We start from the raw sequence: 19,370 nt of genomic DNA, 5'->3' as shown, positions 1-19,370 counted from the left end.
AATTATAGACCGATAATTTCTTTGTCAGTGGGCAAACGTACAAAATCAGCAGGGGATCAAATACTTGTTTTCCCTCACTGTATAGAATGTTATTAACTCGAGTAGAAGTTTATTTAACCACGTGCCAGAGATGAAACTATTGCATAATACACTACGCATTTTTATTCACAACACAATAATTTCCTCCTATCAGATGCTGCATTTGGAATTTGACAAAGATACAGGCACAAACAACATAATCCATCGTCAGCCATTCAACCCACTGCTGGATGAAGATGCCACCTTTCACGACTCTGCGATGTAATGATCCTAGCACCTATGTAGTGTTCGATTTCACTCGGACAACTTCTGTCTTTCTTCGAACACCGCTTTATTTACAACTCTCAGCATAAATTTTGATTTATATATTTGTTTAATATATATTTTATTATTTATTGTTTCCCTTCAACGTGACTTTACCGAAAGAGCTAAGAATATAACTCTCAGCATGTCCTCCACATTCCACGGTATCCTGGTCGCCACGGCTCGCTCGCCGTGCTTCACTCGACTCGCTCGCCACCTTTGTCTCTCCACTCCCCATGATTACTTCGCTTGCTCCGCACTCAGCAACTCCGCACTCAGCAACTCCGCACACAGCGTCTTCACACACAGCGACTTCGCACACAGCATCTTCAGCTCCGCTATCGCTACGCTCTCTCCACTACTGGCTATTCTCGTCTCTTGCTCCGCTATCGCTACGCTCTCTCTCCACTGCTAACTACTTCTCTTCTTCAGCTCCGCCATCATTATGCTCACTCCACTGCTAGCTGCTCTCTTCTTCAGCTCCGCTATCACTATGCTCACTCCACTGCTGGCTATTCCCTTCTTCAGCTCCGCTCCAAACTCTGTTTCCAAACTCCGTCTCCAAACTCTGTTTCCAACTCTGTCTCCAAACTCTGTTTCCCACTCTGTCGTCAAACTTTCCTCCAAACTCCACGTCTTGCCTCGTCCAGCTCCCAACTCCAACTCCTCTCCAAGCTCAACTCCCTTCAACTCAACCCCCCTCTGTTGACTCCGACTCCCGCTCTTATACCTGCTCTCATTACACCTGCAATTAATTAACCCGCGTCCCAACGGCGCTCCGCGTGACCGTCACCTGTTTCTCGCCAGACTTCAAGACGCCTCTCCAGCCCTGGCAACAGCACCAACCAATCACAGCCGTCCACGGCTACCCCAGCTTAATTGCCCTAACATAACCTGCACTATATTCGCCTTCGCTACAGGCTGACCCAAGATAACCCGTACTGTCTGTGTGATCATGTAATTACACTGTTTCCACAACGCACCTTCGTACACCACTACATCTACATACCAGCTGCATTTATCATTCCATCTCCTCAATCGACTGATGGGTTCCATTACTCGACTGTCACTCCGTAATATATATTTTTTGACCATCAGCCATCACCCCTTTTGGCAAAGTATCCGGCCCAAGCACAGTTGCTTTTCTTAACAGTCTGAATGATGTCAGCGTGCATATATTCTCTTACCAATATCATTAAAAACAAGCTTTAATGGAACCATAATGAATAATTATACATCCATTCAAGTCACAGGATCCTCCATTGGAGTTAAAATTAAGATGTTTTCAGCCAATTAATAACAGATCTTCAACATAGAGTTCAAAACACCGACCCAATACTAAACCTGCATTTGCTTAATTTTGCAATAAACCATATTCAGTATTTACTTGAACATTTACTTACAACAACACGCACGGTGTGTAAACGAGCTTGTGGACGATACATTGAAATAAACATAAGAAACAAGTACTATACTCTGACAAATATGTTTCAGGTACGCAAGGGCACGGATAAAGTTTAGATCGTTGTTCTTCATTGCAAGGCCCACGGGCCAATGGCGGCCCCTGGTGGCCTTTAGTGCGGCCCCTGATAATACACAACACGTGAAAACACGGGATATCATGCTGTCACAAACCCCAATAGTTTCAAAAATGTGGCAGCCCTCGCACTTAGTGCCAAATTAAGCTAGTGCGGAGCCTGTAGCACGTGTTATAAAGGAGCCCTAAATATAAAAAAACACGTAAATATAAAAAAAAACACATTTTTATTACTTGTATAGTAAAGTAATTGTATTTTTTTCATTTGCTATACAGCTAGATAATACGACAAATCACTAACCTTAAACACCCAGTCTTTCATAAAAGTTCAAGGCAGTATAGTACTATAGTAATAGAGCAAGTGCAGAATAACTGAACCGGAATTGATAGATTGAGAGCATTAAGCGTGGGGCCCTAGAAAGTGCGGGGCCCATAGCTTATGTAGCTACTTTTGCTACTTGGATAATCGGGCACTGCCCTTGTGAAAATTAGTGAAGAATACTGATTCAGGGGGTTGCGCTGTACTGTGCGGCTCTCCGTTGTGTTTTCTGGACGTACTGCCTGTGTGGCTCAGCACGATGCCTGACATTTCGCTTCAGGAAAGTGAATATGGAATTGTAGGAAGTCCAAAGCAGCCGTTTCTCAAAACTCCAGCCTACCTGACCCACCACGGTCATCCTTTCCACGTTTCTAGATTTAATTCTAGATTTAAAGCTTTCGTGACTGCAGGGATCCATACTCTTTGGTTCTATTCGGTAAAGTCACGTAGGTAAAAAATAAAACAACGAAAATCACGACGTTTCGGCCACAACACAAGCGGCCTTCATCAGGTGAAGGGATCAGGCTGTCTCGAGGACAACGCTGGAGTGAAACACAGCCACGCTCAGACCGCGACCTTTAAGCTGTGTGCGAGGAAACAAGGTGCCTTGACAAAGGAATTAGCATAAAAAATAGCATTTGATTGGCCGACTTAGCATGATGTACGGTGTGGAGGTGGTGTACATGCGGGTGGACTTGCCGGTTGGCGCGGGGGGGGAGGGGGAGTTTCCCTATTGATGGTGTGAAAAGGGAATTTTTAAGAGCTGCGAAAGTTTGAGGTACCACTACTTGAAAAATATACTCACACTACCATATATAGCATAAACTATCACGCCAACTCTGGTCGTACTTGCAGCGGCTTCTGGCTAACCATCGAACAAAGATGGTGGTCGCCCCATCGCACGCTGTCAGATGCGCTTATGTGGCCGTCTGAAACGCTCTTCCGATATTGGGACTTTTGACTTTTAAACAACTTTTATTGCCGCCAGCAGCAACAGCACTGGAGGCGATTCCGATATGAAATACACAAAGTCACCAGCAACACAAATAATCGCTATAAATCCAAGCACTGTGGCGCTAAAAGCACCGCGAACAACACAACAGAAAAGTCACGTGGTGGTGGTGGTCATCGCGTACGCCACGGTGACGAGCGAGCGCTTCAGAAGGTGAACACGTGGGTGCCGTCCACGCTGGTACAGAGAGGGGCTTGTCCGGCTCCCTAGGGTTCGAACAAGACGCGCTGCACATCACCGACACGTGTGTGTGTCACGTGGCGTGCTCCAGCCGGAGCCGCGCCTTAAGCAGGTCCCTGAACACTGGAAGCAGCACAGAGCAGCCGTCAGTGTCACCTTCCAGCATCCTTTTACTCGTTCTGTACACCGCCAACTTCGCCTGAGCACAGGCGAAGTTGGCGAGGTCATGGCGCTTGTTAGCCAGGTAAGGCACCACCCCATATACGAAGCTGCTGTTGTAGAAGGGCACCCCCAGTTTCCTGAAGATGTCCCCCAAAAGGCGGAACATTGGTTTGAGCCGCTGGCAGTGTAAGCACTGGTGGGGCAGATCCTCCCTGGCACCGCAGGAAATGCACAAGTCTGTTACCCCTGGCGAGATTCGGCGGAGGGCAGCCACTGCAGCTATGCACTTTAAAGTCTGCTTTGAAAACTACGTTTAGCTTGCTATCCCCCCCCCCGCACCTCCGATTAGCACGGTTGGCTACGTACGGTGCCAAAAAAAGTTCAACATGCATACATCTTCTCCATTCAAATACAAATTAAGTCATTACACGCTGCACGTGGCCTCATTATTGCTAAACAATAGCCTCACGTGACGCAGGAAGCACTTCTTAATCAGCGTGCTCTATGCCACCTGGGACCCTGCACATCGCCACACACAAACACACAATCTCAAGTGAATTTTGAAGGAGCTCCCAGCACGTCACATGTGAATTACGCACAGACACGTAAAGTTTGCAAGATCCCTCTATCTAAATTTCAATCAGCGCCCTCTGTGTCAGGTGTCTTGCAAGAATTGAGCATTTTGCTGCTTGTGACAAATTTTAAATGGGGAGTCAAAGTGGTAAACTTGGAAGAAAAAAAAAGTTGGGTCACGAGGACTGGAGCTTGAGACACTAGATTGTTTTATTATTTTATGAGACCTCCTTTGCCAGTAACAAGATATAGGAATAGGTTTTACCCTTTAAACTGGCACAAAAACTGACACCTTTATTCAAGGGATCATGTTTGCAATAACCACAACACAAGCAGTCAAAATGCAAACAAAAAATACAACTCTGATAATAATATGCACTGTCCTTGAATTTGATTGGTCCACACCCGATGCCTTGAATAAAGGTGTCAGTTTTTGTGCCAGTTAAAAGGGTAAAACCTATTCCTATATCTTGTTACTGGCAAAGGAGGTCTCATAATGTAAATGCTCACCCCGAGCCCTCAATACTCTGATAGTGCGCTGTTTTTGAGTTGTACGCCTTTTGGCGTCTTCTGGTCCAACACCAATGGAGACTGGGCTCTAAGAAAAGCCGTCTCGGGTGTGGACCAATCAAATTCAAGGACAGTGCATATTATTATCAGAGTTGTCTTTTTTGTTTGCATTTTGACTGCTTGTGTTGTGGTTATTGCAAGCATGATGCCTTGAATTAAGGTGTCAGTTTTGTGCCAGCTAAAAGGGTAAAACCTATTCCTATAGATTGTTTTATGTTGCAATCACTGGTTCAGACTCGATTTAACCCAGCTATTCAATTTGTTTCCAGATTGCCACGTGCTGTTCGGCATGGTGGCCGAATTGCTCACTCCATGTGATTCTTCAGGAACTGAATATCTCCCAGCACCTGTGCGCAAAACGTCGGACATCATGCCGAACTTAGACATGGTAACAACCCGGAATTATATCGGAGTGGTATACAGTATACATCACAACCGCAAACAATCTTTGTTGTGTAGTTTGATTGTAAGGTTTTTGAAAACGGTTGTTATGCTCTCTTGTTGCTCTTTCATACTGTACACTTTACAGTGCCCACAGAAGCCTGTGTCACTGCAGGTAACTGTGGTGCCACGGCCGCGGAGCAACTCTGCAAGCACCGCAACTCCCCCCTGGCCCCCACCCTGAGCACACACACGCAGCGCACACACGTAGTGGTGTCCTGGCGGGGGATCGCCTGGCACAACGGGTTTTCATCCAAAGGGTCCCTAGGAGGAAAGTCCCGCGGTTTCCCGGTGCCGGGAGATTGGCCGACCCTCGCAGGACAGGTCACATTGCGGTGCCCCTAAATTGGCTTAAAATTGTATGGGTGCACAATGAGTCACGCACGACATCGGGGAGGGGGGCTGGGGTGAAATATTAAGCGAGGAGAGCAGACTATGAGATCATGGGATCACAGCGCCACGACCTCCCCCAGACCAAGTACACACTAGCAGGGTTTGTATTCACCAGCCAGACACCCTTCCAGATTAAACAGGTAGAGTCAGAAATCGATGAGTGCATAGACAATAGGTCGCGAAGTAACCGTCGCAACGCTCCGTGTAAGGGAGGGGAAACTAGCGAGAATCACACGATTGGCCGCGCGGGATAACGCGACCCCGGGTTTTTGAAGTGAGGGGGATAAAAAGGGGAACCCGAGGCATTCAAGAGATAACTCTTCTTCAACATCTTGGTCGCCAAGACCCGCCCCCCCTGCAGTCATGCCTCCTCGATCCACTCGCAGCATCCGTGTGAAGCCAGCGAGTGCCGCTACGAGGCGGCGATAGGCGAGGTGTTTTCGTCATCCTCCCTCCGACTCTCACAGCGTCCGTGCGACGCCGTGAGGACAGCCGCTAAGGTTGGCGATAGGGCGCGTGAAAATTTGGGGGCCTTGGGTAGCAGTAGGCTAGGCTCTGCTCGTAGAATATTCCCTCCGGGTAGTGCGGGGTTTTGCGCCGCGAATAAAAGTTAGCACAGAGCATCGGTGGGGTGTCTGTGATTGCTGCGTGGAGCGGCTGCGTTGGCGTGAGAGTGAGGGCGGAGCCGCAGCACGAGCGCGCGTTGAAGTGATCGCTCGCTGGTGTGGCCGCTAGTGTGCCGCTGTCCGTTTCGTTAGCTCTGGCTGTGGTGTGCACGGGTTGAGTGTGGTGGGCTAACTCCGTGCGGCGGTGAGCCAGCGATTTAGCGATTTCCCTCAGAGAGGGCGTTGGCGCGGGGGGTCCGGTCACCTGGCCTGGGGGGGGGCCTGGCGGGAGCCGATCGACGCGGTGGAGGAGGGGGTGGAGGGGGCAGACGTCACGCCCCACCTGCCCAGCGAGGGCGGTGGGGTGGACACCGCCCCCCACATAACCACCTAACCGTTTAAACAATCTAAGCAGGACTGGAAACATCACTTAAAGGCTGCAAGCAAGAGGATGAAACTCAGTGTTCCAATGCCCTTACAACCTTGCCTATACCACTTACACTCAATTCAGAGATGGAGCCCACAGTGAATCGGGTGGTTGATGGGGTTGTATACTTGAACCCAAATACATTCTACAACTGCTCTCATCGCTCAAGACTGCAGTGTGCTGCTTCTGGGCCCTCTGTACGCAATGTTATTTCAATGCCATAGGTCCATTCACATGAGCTTATGTATGTATGTATGCATGCGTGTTGAACTTTATTTTGCACTGCATGTAGCCTGATACACATCAAGCACAATTTTATATATGTATACAAAAAAACTGTACATGAATTGAAAATGGAGAGCGGTGACAGGAGGGTTTTGAACAGTGCGCTCATAACAACGGTGACCTGAGTTTGACTCCTGTGGTGAATGATACCTGAACCAGGTCCTGCCCCCACCCCACACCTTCACAAACATGCACTGAGCAATGTGGTGAAGTATTGTCGAACACTTCCCATGATTGACATGCCATAGAAAGGCCTTGATTCAGTAGTGGATTGAAAAAAATTACTCCACGATTATGGATGTACTTCAAATTGTACTGGAAACACGTTTACATGTCAACTATGAAAAGTGCACGAAATACAATGAGAATCTGAGTTTTTATTTTAATAACCATGTTAGGCTAGCCTATGTGCACATATTAAATTATATAATAAGACTGAATGAACGATTAAATAAATGTTGTTATTGTGAAATTTGTTTGGTACATTTTAAAATAAATCTACATTTCTCACCGTGCCTTTTACTTTATTTATATATATAAAAACATGCAAATGAGCTGGGTATGACGATAACATGATGTTGTGAATATTGTTCCTTTAAAAAAAGAATGTATTCCGTCATTGGTCTGTTTTTAGTTTTGACAGGTCAAAGGTCATATGTAATCTTGAGAATTTTACTCACTGAGCCTTGAAACAAATTAAAGAAACTGACTTGAACCTACCACAGTCACACCGCACACATCAAACACAGCATGACATTAAAATTTTAAGTGTAATTGAAATTGTGTTTGGAACATTTCCACAAATAGTCGGGATTGAAACACAACGGCGGGTGATTTCTGACAACAGGGCAGAAAATGGAGTGCACATTTGGTAATGTACAATAGCTACTCGTACATTTTCAATAACAAAAGCAAAAAAGTAGAATTACAGTATAAAAAAATTGAAAATGATCATCACCATCAGCCATTATCAATCCACTGCTGTATAAAGACCTCCCAAAACCATTGCCATGTGCCACAATCATTGCAGTGTTTAATAATGCACCCGCACTGATTTCATAGGCGAATCTCCTCGATGGATGTGCTTAAGGTAATTACAAGTGATATTTATATTAGCTATACATTTCCTAGTTATGGTTATATTGCATTGTTATGCATTTTTGTTGCACCCATCTTTCATTGGGTTACACAACTTACATCTCACATGTGCAGGGGGAAATTCATGCTGGAAGAAAGTTATTCCAAAAGGCTCATTAATATTAATCCCCACTTAATTAAACATTCACGAGCCAAGGTTAGTGGTGGAGAACTTGGCTCCTTCTTGGGAATGGTTGCAGATAACACTTTGGCATTATTAATCTGGCTCCCGTTGGCTGCCTGAATCACTCCGCATAAACACGTTATTTACAATTTTACAGCATGTTAAAGGTTACAAACCAAGTTTTTTTCTCAACAAAAATTGGTTTGTTACCCGTTGTTCCAATTACATTAGAGTACACGTGTATGTAAATCTTTCCCTCAAATATACCTTGCAACTTTTTTTCACAAAAACCTTCACACATTCATATTTCATGAGTAAGTATGGAAACTTAGCCTCAGGCACAATGCCGCATAATTAACTTGAAAACCATGTTTTTTTGTTACATGTTAATGGTATAAGATGATACACACAAGGGAAGTTTACTTGCAAGCCTGTTGTGACAATATGGATTTTGGTCAGGTTGTGAGGAGATTCTTTGCCTTAATAAGAATGAGAAATTGAGGACGTTACAGAGTGATCCCAACTCCCGGTCTATTGACGTATCGATTTGTTTTTCAGAGTTGTGGAAGAGAAGCAATTTTCTTCCTTCATTTAGTTTTCTCCCTCAAATGTCCTGACAGAAAAGATCCCCCAGGTGGTACAGATGCCACAGTTTACAAATTACTGTGGAAAACAGCATGACGGCAACAATTGTCATTCTATATCCAACTCTTTTTCAATTTCTTGCCACCAAACCTCCTACAGATTTCTTCCCCTGGGGGAAGGGGTGCGATGTGACACAGTTTGCCGTGAAAAACCAGTGGCACACCAGAACCATTTGTCTACCACTTGTTTCTTTCTTTAACATTTAGGTAAAAAATATTGTCAAGGCAAAAAGGGAAGTTTTGTTTTAATTTGAGTACAGAACAGCAACAAAGAGATTGTTTTTTCTTCTGTGAAGTGCTTTTTTCTCGAGAGCTGTCCCACGAAATGCTGCATTTAACTCTTTGTTTTAAAGAAAATGCAGCTTTGAGTCAAATTCCTGGCATCCAGTTCTCCAATACAATTTACCTTTAAATTGACGGCCTGAAATCTCTATATATCTTAATTATCTAACAATTCAACACTACCGTGTGGCTATAATCATCCATACGCACATTTGACAGTTGCATTTTCAATAATCCAAACCTTACTGTCTGGTCTTTCAAAGATGATGTTAAATAATGTGGTGCGATTCTCAGGATTTACTGGTTGGTATTTTTTTTTTTAAAGGCTGATTACTCTGCTCCGCAGAAAACCATTCAAATCAGGTGCTGTTTTTCATAAATGTTTGCCTAACTGATGTGCTAACTGCATAGACAACAGGAAATATACGACCTACAGATCATTAACACAGCCCTTCATTTATCTTGGTCAATGGCAGATGTCCATTTAAACTTGTGAATTGAATTATGAATAATAACAAATTCCAATTATTGAAACATTAATGCCAGTGAGAATACACACATGAAATTTACACAATTATTTACATATAAATTGTAAGCCAAACTAAATTATCTCATCATCTGCTATGATAGAGCCACTGCTGGATGATGAGCTCCCTGAGCCATTGACATCTGTCATGGTCTCGTATGCAACACTCATTCTCGCTTCTGCGTGTGAGCTCATTTCACTGCTCCATATCTGTTGTGGAGGTCTTCTAAAGTGTATTCGTTCTCTTTTTGGAAGCAACTCCATCAATGGCCATCATCCCTTATAGTGACGAATCGTGCCCAACCCCGCTTATACATTACTCAATAGTCAACATGATGTATTTAACTTGTGCAATAAATGACTCAAAATAATAATAATTATTCTGAGTTCTGTAGCAGATATATATATTTTTTTGCATCGACATCGAATTAAGACTCCATGCCGTAGAGAGAGGGCCATTGCAAGCCTGACTCTGCTGATTGAGACGCTGTATGTCAAAATCCGGTCCAGAGTTTGCTTATCTTGAAGCAATGCAAGCTGCATTATGCACTCGCATTTCGGTGACAAATACTTTTAAAAAATTACGTGTTCGAGATATGTGAAGGAGATATGTTGTCTCATTATTTTGTTGTGCTATTTAACTTGTGTGTTACCTGACAAAGAGACATTTCAGATCGACTGTTCATATTTTTTTAATGCAGTGTTTAATTAATGATACCAAGCTGTGCAACGATTGCCAATATCCCACGTAAAATTAAATAACGACTAAAAACAAATCTAATTCACATTAAAGTGTTCTAATAAAAACCAAAAAATCATATTGGTCTACAGTACAACAAGCTACAAGCACACTCAGAAACACGTCTGTAAAAAAAAATCCTCCTAGAATAAATAAACATTTTTTTTTATAAACAACAATCCTCCTTGTAAGCATAAATAATTGCTGACAAAAGTTGAACCAAAAAAAAAGTATTTGTTTACTTCTAAGTGGAAATGAATAATTTGTGTTTAGTTCACTATTTTTTTCTTCTATCCCCCCCCCCTCTCCCATTCTACTCAAGTCCTGCTTGGCTAGAGAGCAGAGCAAATCCGAAGAGACTGCCAATTAGGGTTATGTTCTCACCTCGTGTTTCCTTAATAAAGCGCGTGTCTGCCGTGGCAGGCGAAGCATTAACTCCACTAATGAGAAACCAACTCGTGTTAAAATATTCCCTCTCTTGCAGTGCTTTGTAATTGCCGCCAAAAAAAAAACGTAGTCATAAATTATACAGAAAGATGGTTTTTAAACTTTTAAAAATCTCATTAAATAGCGATCAGCAGACGTTGCACCGCTGTGGCGCTGCTACCTTGTGCCGTAAAATAAGGTGTCCTTGTGAAGGGTCCCAGCAGCCTTGTCACACAATCTTTTATATATTGCACAAGTATTGTACTTATATAATTTCACCATTCCACTATAATAAAGAATTAAAGCTTTCGTGACTGCATAAATTACTCATTGGTTCTTTCGGTAAAGTCACGTATGTAGAAATAACATAAAATTATATTAAAATAAATCAATCACGACGTTTTGACCGCAACACAAGCGATCTTCATCAGGTGTAAAAAACAAATAGCGAGGGAGCATATAGGGCGACACCGACGCAACACATTGAGAGCGTTAAACTGCACGGAGGTAAATACAACAAGAAAATGAGAGACGAGAATTCAACAAACCTAAGAAAAAATTACGTGATGCAAAACCAGTCAGGCCAACAACACAGTTAGACACTTGCCTGGCCGACCACGAATTTCAGAAGAGTGCTAAATTTCGTGTTCATCCTCTGGATTGAACATACCAGCATAGACAGAGTGAACAAATACGAGGTACAAGTCAGCAGAAATACATGTACAGGGACACCAGGAGGCAAGGAGAGGAAAGACGGACAGAGAAGCAAGGTAAAAGAAAAAGGGCCGGAGGGATGAACAGACAGAGGCCTTAAATAAAAAAGTAGAGGTGGGGGGGGGGGAGGGGCCGAAGAGAGCAAGGGGGCACAGCAGCATAGGTGGGGGGAGGGTAGGAGAAAGCAAGGGGTACAATACGTTTAGGACAGGACTGTAAAGGTAACTTCCCCGTAGAAGTGTGTTAATACAGAATTAAAGCTTTTGTGCAATGAGTAATTTATGCAGTCACGAAAGCCCTTTTTCGTTTTCCTTGCTTCTCTGTCCGTCTTTCCTCTCCTTGCCTCCTGGTGTCCCTGTATATGTATTTCTGCTGACTTGTACCTCGTATTTGTTCACTCTGTCTATGCTGGTATGTTCAATCCAGAGGATGAACACGAAATTTAGCACTCTTCTGAAATTCGTGGTCCGCCAGGCAAGTGTCTAACTGTTTTGTTGGCCTGACTGGTTTTGCATCACGTAATTTTTTTCTTAGGTTTGTTGAATTCTCGTCTCTCATTTTCTTGTTGTATTTACCTCCGTGCAGTTTGGCGCTCTCTATGTGTTGCGTAGGTGTCGCCCTATGTGCTCCCTCGCTATTTGTTTTTTACACCTGATGAAGATCGCTTGTGTTGCGGTCGAAACGTCGTGATTGATTTATTCTAATATAATTGTATGGTTTTTCTACATTCCACTATAACCCCATATTTTCCAGTCTGCTATATATAAGTTGTTTTCCTTTCATCTGTGTATTTTTTTTATGGAATTCATATCAAACCACCTGCACATCCATTATTTACTCACACTATTCAAGTACTTTAATTTCATAGTGATTTCCACCATATGATAGCTCTATTCGTTTTTTTTTTAAATAAATACAGCAAAACTATCGTAATGTACTCTCACGTATAAAAAATATATATATAGATGCAGCATACACATAATGCTGTGGCACACACCTGTAATCCAGCATCGTCGAGCCGCGGGTCTGTGGATCAGACAGATGTTGTGAAACTTCTCCTCCCGTGGGTGTTGAGGTTCCATCACCCTGGCTTGCTCATTTTTTCTCTCGCATGTAAACACTCGTTAATTGGTGATAACATATTAATATATAGGGGTCCGCAGAGCTTGGGAAATTGTTGGTGCCGGCCTGGCTACCTTCCCGCTTGGCTGTAGGTTTCCCGCGTCTGCAGGTTTTTCTCCTCTTTATTCGAATAACTTTAAATGTGTCTGAATAATTGTTTTAAGCAAACGAAAAGGGACAGAAAGGAGAGGGGAAAATTGGCAAGAAGGTACTCAACTTCGCTTATAATCGGACAGATGGTAGCACCCTAACCCCACGTGCCAATGTTTTCAAGGGGCAGTACAGGAAACCAAGGAAGGCGTGCTGGGGGGGGGAGGCGATGGAGGTGATCACCCCACCCTTAAGACCCAAAATGTTTACTTATGTATTGATATTTACCAGACAAAATACATTGAATGTGTTATAAACATGTAGTGAGTTCAACTGAGTCGCAGACGCACACTTTGGAGGCAATACATTTATTGATACCAACAGAAAGGGGTAACTGCCCCTTCACCAGATAACAACCTACGGTGGTGGACCACCAGGCTAACTACACTAGTTACACTGGGAGTAGCTACGTAACCACCAGGCTAACTACACTAGTTACACTGGGAGTAGCTACGTAACCACGAGGCTAACTACACTAATTGCACTGGGAGTAGCTACGTAACCACCAGGCTAACTACACTAATTACACTGGGAGTAGCTACGTAACCACCAGGCTAACTACACTAATTGCACTGGGAGTAGCTACAACAGACAGGACCCCAGCTTGGGTCCAGGTACCACGTGTTGGTGACTCTTCTCAGACTTCGAACGTAGATTCTTCAAGATGACAACAGCAACGCTGAACCCCGGTCCCTCTGGGGACCCGGCTCATATTGTCACTGGTTGTGGCTGGCTCCGCCCTTGGCCACGACCACCTTCTCGAATCCTCTAGCAGGATCTCCCCTCCGACACGTGACCACCGTTAGCCCCGACTTGGGGGCCCCTGTGTAGGCTTTCCCAGTCACGTGTCCTCCGGGGTCAACCAGAGTGCCACGGCCTATAGTAACCCCATTCCATGGCTGACACTCTCACACCCCATCCTTTAGGGGTCGGCACTGCACGCCGAGCGTGGTGCTACTCAGCGCTATCCATCAGCGCTCACAGAGCCCCTCCAGGGCCGGTACTACACCCACATGTGCGGGGTGTCCGCGATGTGAGTACATCACACGCCGTGCCTCTCTAGGGCCGGCATTACACAGTGATGAGGCCCTATTTGCAAAGGTTGGAATTTCTATATTTCAGGATCACCACACCACTGCCTCTATCATGGGGCAACCCAAAAGGTATCCCACACCCACTTCAACGCATTGATACTGGTAGGAACCTCCTGGTTACACCAACCCACAGGGAATTATTGTGTCCGTCCGTCGTGCATCCAAAAATGGGAGGGGTGGGGCTGGGTGGAGAGGGGAGGGTGGGGAGGGGCTGGGTGGGGAGGGTGGGGTAGGGTGGGGAGGGTGGGGTAGGGTGGGGAGGGTGGGGAGGGGCTGGGTGGGTAGGGTGGGGAGGGTGGGGCTGGGTGGGGGGTGGGAGGGGTGGGGCTGGGTAGGGAGGGGCTGGTCACCCCGTGGTGCTCTTATAAAACTCAACGTGTAACCTACTCACGCCGGCTTGTGCCCGCCCTCACAGTCGGGCATATTTGCGGAATACACCACGTGGTGCCGCCGTTGACCCTGGCCATTGACCGAGCAACCCAACGTTCCTACCAGCTCCCTCCGCAGGAATGTATTCTACTCCTGCATAACACAATCAATGTGTTCCAGAGCAGCTGCGTTGTGCAACCTGTAAAGCCACGTGGATGATAATAAACTCAGGGCGTCATGGTCTTTCCTTTGCATCTGGAAGGTGCGTCACAACTTCATAGCAAACGCCGACAGATGAGAACAGTCACTCGGCAAATGCATCCTGTTATCTGTGTTTGTCCAAAAATTAGTGTCGTGAAAGACAAAGACTGTTTTCCACAGCTGATGACGCCTGTGACGTTACGCTATTACACGCGGATGTGGACCGAGGGCTTAATTTTAGACAGAGGAACATGTCAGTTGCAGTAACACCACGGTGGCGAGATGTTAACTACTTCACTTAGCATACAGGAGGTTGTGGTTTCGATCCCTACCCGGACACCTGTATATTTGGAGTCTGCATGTTCTCCCCGTGGTCGCTTATATTTTTTTCCGGGTCGCCCGGTTTTAACCTCCACAATTCGAAACATCCATTGAGAATATTTGGCTGATATACATTTTCACACTATGAGCCACTTCGTTGGTCTATCATTGATGGCCAGGTCGCTTCTGATAAGAGAGCTATAGAGCTCAGTGGGCCTTACCTGGTTAAAATAAAATAGTTAAGTATTACTGCAATGTACGAGATGTACACGACCTCATTTAGATGATGGACAGCTTAGGTGAGGGGTATGCTGACAGGGTCAGTCTGTGCTACCTGCCTGGTTTGGTTGGTCTGGACATTATCAAGTCGAGTAAACAGAGCTTAGAAGATTTAAAGCTTTCGTGACTGCAATAATTCATATTCTTGGTTATTTCGGTAAAGTGACGTTGAAGGGAAACAATAAAATAATAAAATATATAATACATTGTTTTATATACATTTTATTATTTTATTGTTTCCCTTCAACGTGACTTTACCGAAAGAACCAAGAATAAGAGCTTAGAAGAGTATACTTCCGAGGATTTGTGTCAACTTTGTGACGACTGTGGGAGCTAGAAATTAGGCAATGGATTGGTGGTGGTAGCATCAATCGCACCAGGCTTTGGTGATCCCTTGATAGTGACCTTAACACCTTGTTGTAGTCACGATGAACGTTATAAGCATATGGAAGTATAAAAAAAGTGTCTCAGTTGGCCATGTATGGATCAGAGGTCAAGAGGTCTGAGCTGGCACCACTGAGATCTTGATTCTGGATGGTTGCTCAAGATCAATCCAGGTTATCAAGTAGAGTGAGTTGATGGTCTCAATCCGGTCATCAATGAATGCACACGAAGAAGCCTCGTCACGTTACATGCTACGCTCATTTCATTCCATTAATGCACTGACTGCAAATATCACCTATCTACGTGACTTTACCGCAAAGACCCAAAGAATAGAAATATCAGTTTGACTGCCACGTGACAAACATTGCTCGCCGTAGGAGGGTGGGTGGGGAAATGCTGCCCACTAGTGCGGGTTAAAGCTTACTTACTTGCAGAGGATCTCAGAAGCAGTTCATTAATCTCCGCTTACACGGACTGTTGTCTCACACGTGGCTTGCGCTGCCCTATGACAGTTCTTTATGGATTTACGTCTCGTGACCTGATGCTGACAGTACAATGATGATAAACAACCAGGAAAAATCATGCATATAGAACAAATTAGGCAATGTTATATTTATCACGATTCTGAATAAAATGTATTCAGATTATTTATTACATACAGTATTGCATATCATCGCTAATGCACATATACTGTATATGAAACTCCTTGATTCTTTCTCCACTGAGGTTTTAATTAAAAGGTGTTTTATAATCAATAGCATTGTCTATGAAAAGCATTACAAAAATGGTAATAGATTTGCGAATAGTTGATGTGCAAATAGATGAGATGTCACTCCATATTAAACATACGTAATATATGTAAATATGTAGCATTACGTTTATATGCATGTATAAATACTGTATACATGCATATAATCAGTGTGCACTGCATGTATATTTTAGAACACGCTAAATTGCTTTCCTGGAACAGCATATTGGATGGCGTACATGTTTGCAAATGATTCTCATTTGTTTCAGCATTAAATTACGAAGCAATTATTTCACTACAAATGGCATTTGCAACATTATTCACAGAAATATCTGAATAAACTGTTAATACCTGCAGCTCATATACCGAGTGCGCTGAGCTCATAACAGACATTTATTATGCAAAATAAAATGAATATGCTCTACTTATCCTACGCCAAAATGAACGTTGTTGATACCATTACTGGCTTTGCCTTTATCTTGTTCAACAGAGGCAATATTAAAATCCCCGCGTGAAGTTGTACTTTGTGCTGCACTACTTCGCGCTTTGGCAGGATAAGTCCTATTAATGAAGCTCTTTGTGTGCTTTAGCAATGTGTATACACAGATAAAGCACTTTTTAATAAAATATGACCAGAAAACCATGTTTGATACATTAGCAAGACGAGGCATCTGGCCAGGCAAATTATAGTATTCTATATAGTATTAACAATCAAGCATGATAGCAGCACTACCACTCGTCAGTCATCTGGAACAGCTGTTATTTCAACGGAATTTTTTTCGCACGAAAATAATCTCTCAAGGGCTCTCAAAGGTACCATTGTTAAAACAGAAATGCAATTAGCACCGATGAAAATAAAGGGGGACGAATTAGAATAACCGCACACAGATGATGTTAAAATCGTGGATAATTCACGACTTTTTTATCGGCTGAAGAACACGTATGGATTCGCTATCAGAGTTGGTCGGATTGAGAATTTGAGCGAAATAGTATCGTACTTTGCCCATGCATATGCACTAAAAATGAACAAACAAACATGGTCCAATGAACTGGAAGCTGCCAAGATTACACTCAAGTGATCACGACAAACAACATACTCATGTTCTTGAAGACGAGAGTGACACAGACATTTACACAGACGGCGCTATATATGTCAGATGCTGCATGCACACAAAACATGATGTATCGCTAATCAATAAGACTTTATTAAGGGAATTATGAACACTGGGGGCGACTGTGAGTGACTAGCTGGTGACGAGCCAACATCGCAAGTCGCCGCAGGTCATTGCCGTACAACAGAGTAGAAATGACGAAATTGCGTAAAATTTTCAGAATTCCTAACTTAGCACAAGGTGTTATTTAAAAGAAAAAGTATAATTACAGTAGGGGGAAAAAAAAACAATTACCAAACAATGAAATGTAACGCATCCAATGAGGACATCCACCGAGGAGACGAGTGAATAATCCAGTTCGTTATTGGTACGTGGTGGATTATCATCACATTGCAGGATCATGAGAGATGGCGGCAGTCTGGAGAGGCCCTCATCCAGCAGTGGATTGACCATGACAGATTACAGCAACACAATTCACGAACGTGAATACATTTCTGACAGGAACAAGCGCGCCCGTTATAGGTGACAACCCCATGTGTTCGTCCCCTCGATCACATTAGCGAAGTCCACTGACAAACGCCCTTGGCAAAGGGGCCAGGTGAGCAGTGTTAAAATGAGAGCGAGAGGCTGCTATCGAATGCACACATAAACCGAGCAGCTCAACGTAATGATAGATTTTTTTTTTTAAAAGGGAGACATATCACGGGAAAAATAAGAAACAACTCCGGAAGAGGGGAGAACGACATGCGCATAGCCTCGTCTTGAGTGGGTGTATCATTACACACTGGTTAGGAAGCCACTGGAGCTATGCACGTTTAAATCTAGATTCAAAACTCATTTCTTTAGAACTGCTTTTTGTATTTAATTTGGTGTCCTTCCCCCGCTCCTCTGACAAGCACGGTTGGCTATGTATGGTGCGAAAGACGTTCAACATGTACACATATATACATACTGGGAATTTGAATGTCCTGGGAAGGTTTGCAGATTTCACAGAGGACAGACCAGGGAAAACCAGGACAGGCGGAAAATTCTACCACAGTCGCTCAAGTCAAACCCAACAGGGCGCACATCATCTTGTCTTCTGACCGAGAATTTGTTCCAGATTCTCAAGCATTTTTTTTTTGCCAAGGAGGATGCCTCCCTTAACCTCTTTCACTCAGGCCTTCTGCCACCTCAACTCATGGGTGGGTTTTTTGCGTCGACATTGGCATCGAAGCCATGACCAGCTTCAGAAGTGTCGCCACCAATGTCATCGTCTACAGATGTCTGCTCATTTAGAGCGTTACGAAGTTGCGAGCCGGCACCAATAATTATTTCCCCCATTTACATCCTCACGGTACAGGTGGTTTTCTACTGACTATTTGCCATGCCGAGCAAGAACCAAACCGTGATATACTCAATCTTAATTTGAAGCTTTCGTGACTGCAGGAATCCACACTCCTTGGTTCTTTCGGTAAAGTCACGTGGGTAGAAAAAGAATAGATCACGAAGTTTCGATCGCAAAACAAGCAATCGTCATCAGGTGAAAAAGAGGGGGAAATCTTCTGAGGTAGGCTGTTTATAAAGTTTTAGAGATGGGCGGGGCAGCTAATGTTAAATGTAAGCTCGGCAAGGGCCGAGCTCGGCTAGGGTCCGGAAATTTCCTTGTGATATACTGGCCGCACAAGATATCAGAAACTGGTTTGTGGCAAAGCAGGGCCAGAGGCAGTGCTTATGACGTGTTCACTGTGTGCAACGTCAGTCGGCATACTGTTGAATATACAGTGTCACCACGCCATCTCCATGCTTTTTGACTTGTTCATTGCACGTGACGTAAGAGGCACGGCTCGACTTCTGCAGTGGAAAAACAACCTGGCGCCTCCTGAGCCTTGCCGGGCCAGCTTGGCACAGTCCCGGCGTGGTTCGGTCGTACAGAGGGAAATAGGTACAAGAGGACTCTGGCTAGGTTACCTGTTTAACCTTGGCAGATAAGTCTTGTTGCCCGGACAAAGGTGGTCGATGCAGAGATCTCCAAGGAGATGATGCAAACCTTTTTTTTCTATTTCTCCACGCGTCCCTCCAGAGGAAGGGGGTGTGGGCATCTGCGGGTCTCCTCGAGTCAGAAGGGCTGCTCCTTGGGCTCGTCATTATTATCCTTCTTTTTTAATGGGAA

The sequence above is a fragment of the Petromyzon marinus genome, chromosome 16 (assembly GCF_048934315.1).
Source record: "Petromyzon marinus isolate PM22_M1 ecotype Great Lakes invasive population chromosome 16, UKy_Petmar_22M1.pri1.0, whole genome shotgun sequence".
In the NCBI taxonomy this organism is placed as follows: domain Eukaryota; kingdom Metazoa; phylum Chordata; class Hyperoartia; order Petromyzontiformes; family Petromyzontidae; genus Petromyzon; species Petromyzon marinus.
Note: the sequence above shows the minus strand (reverse complement) of the source record.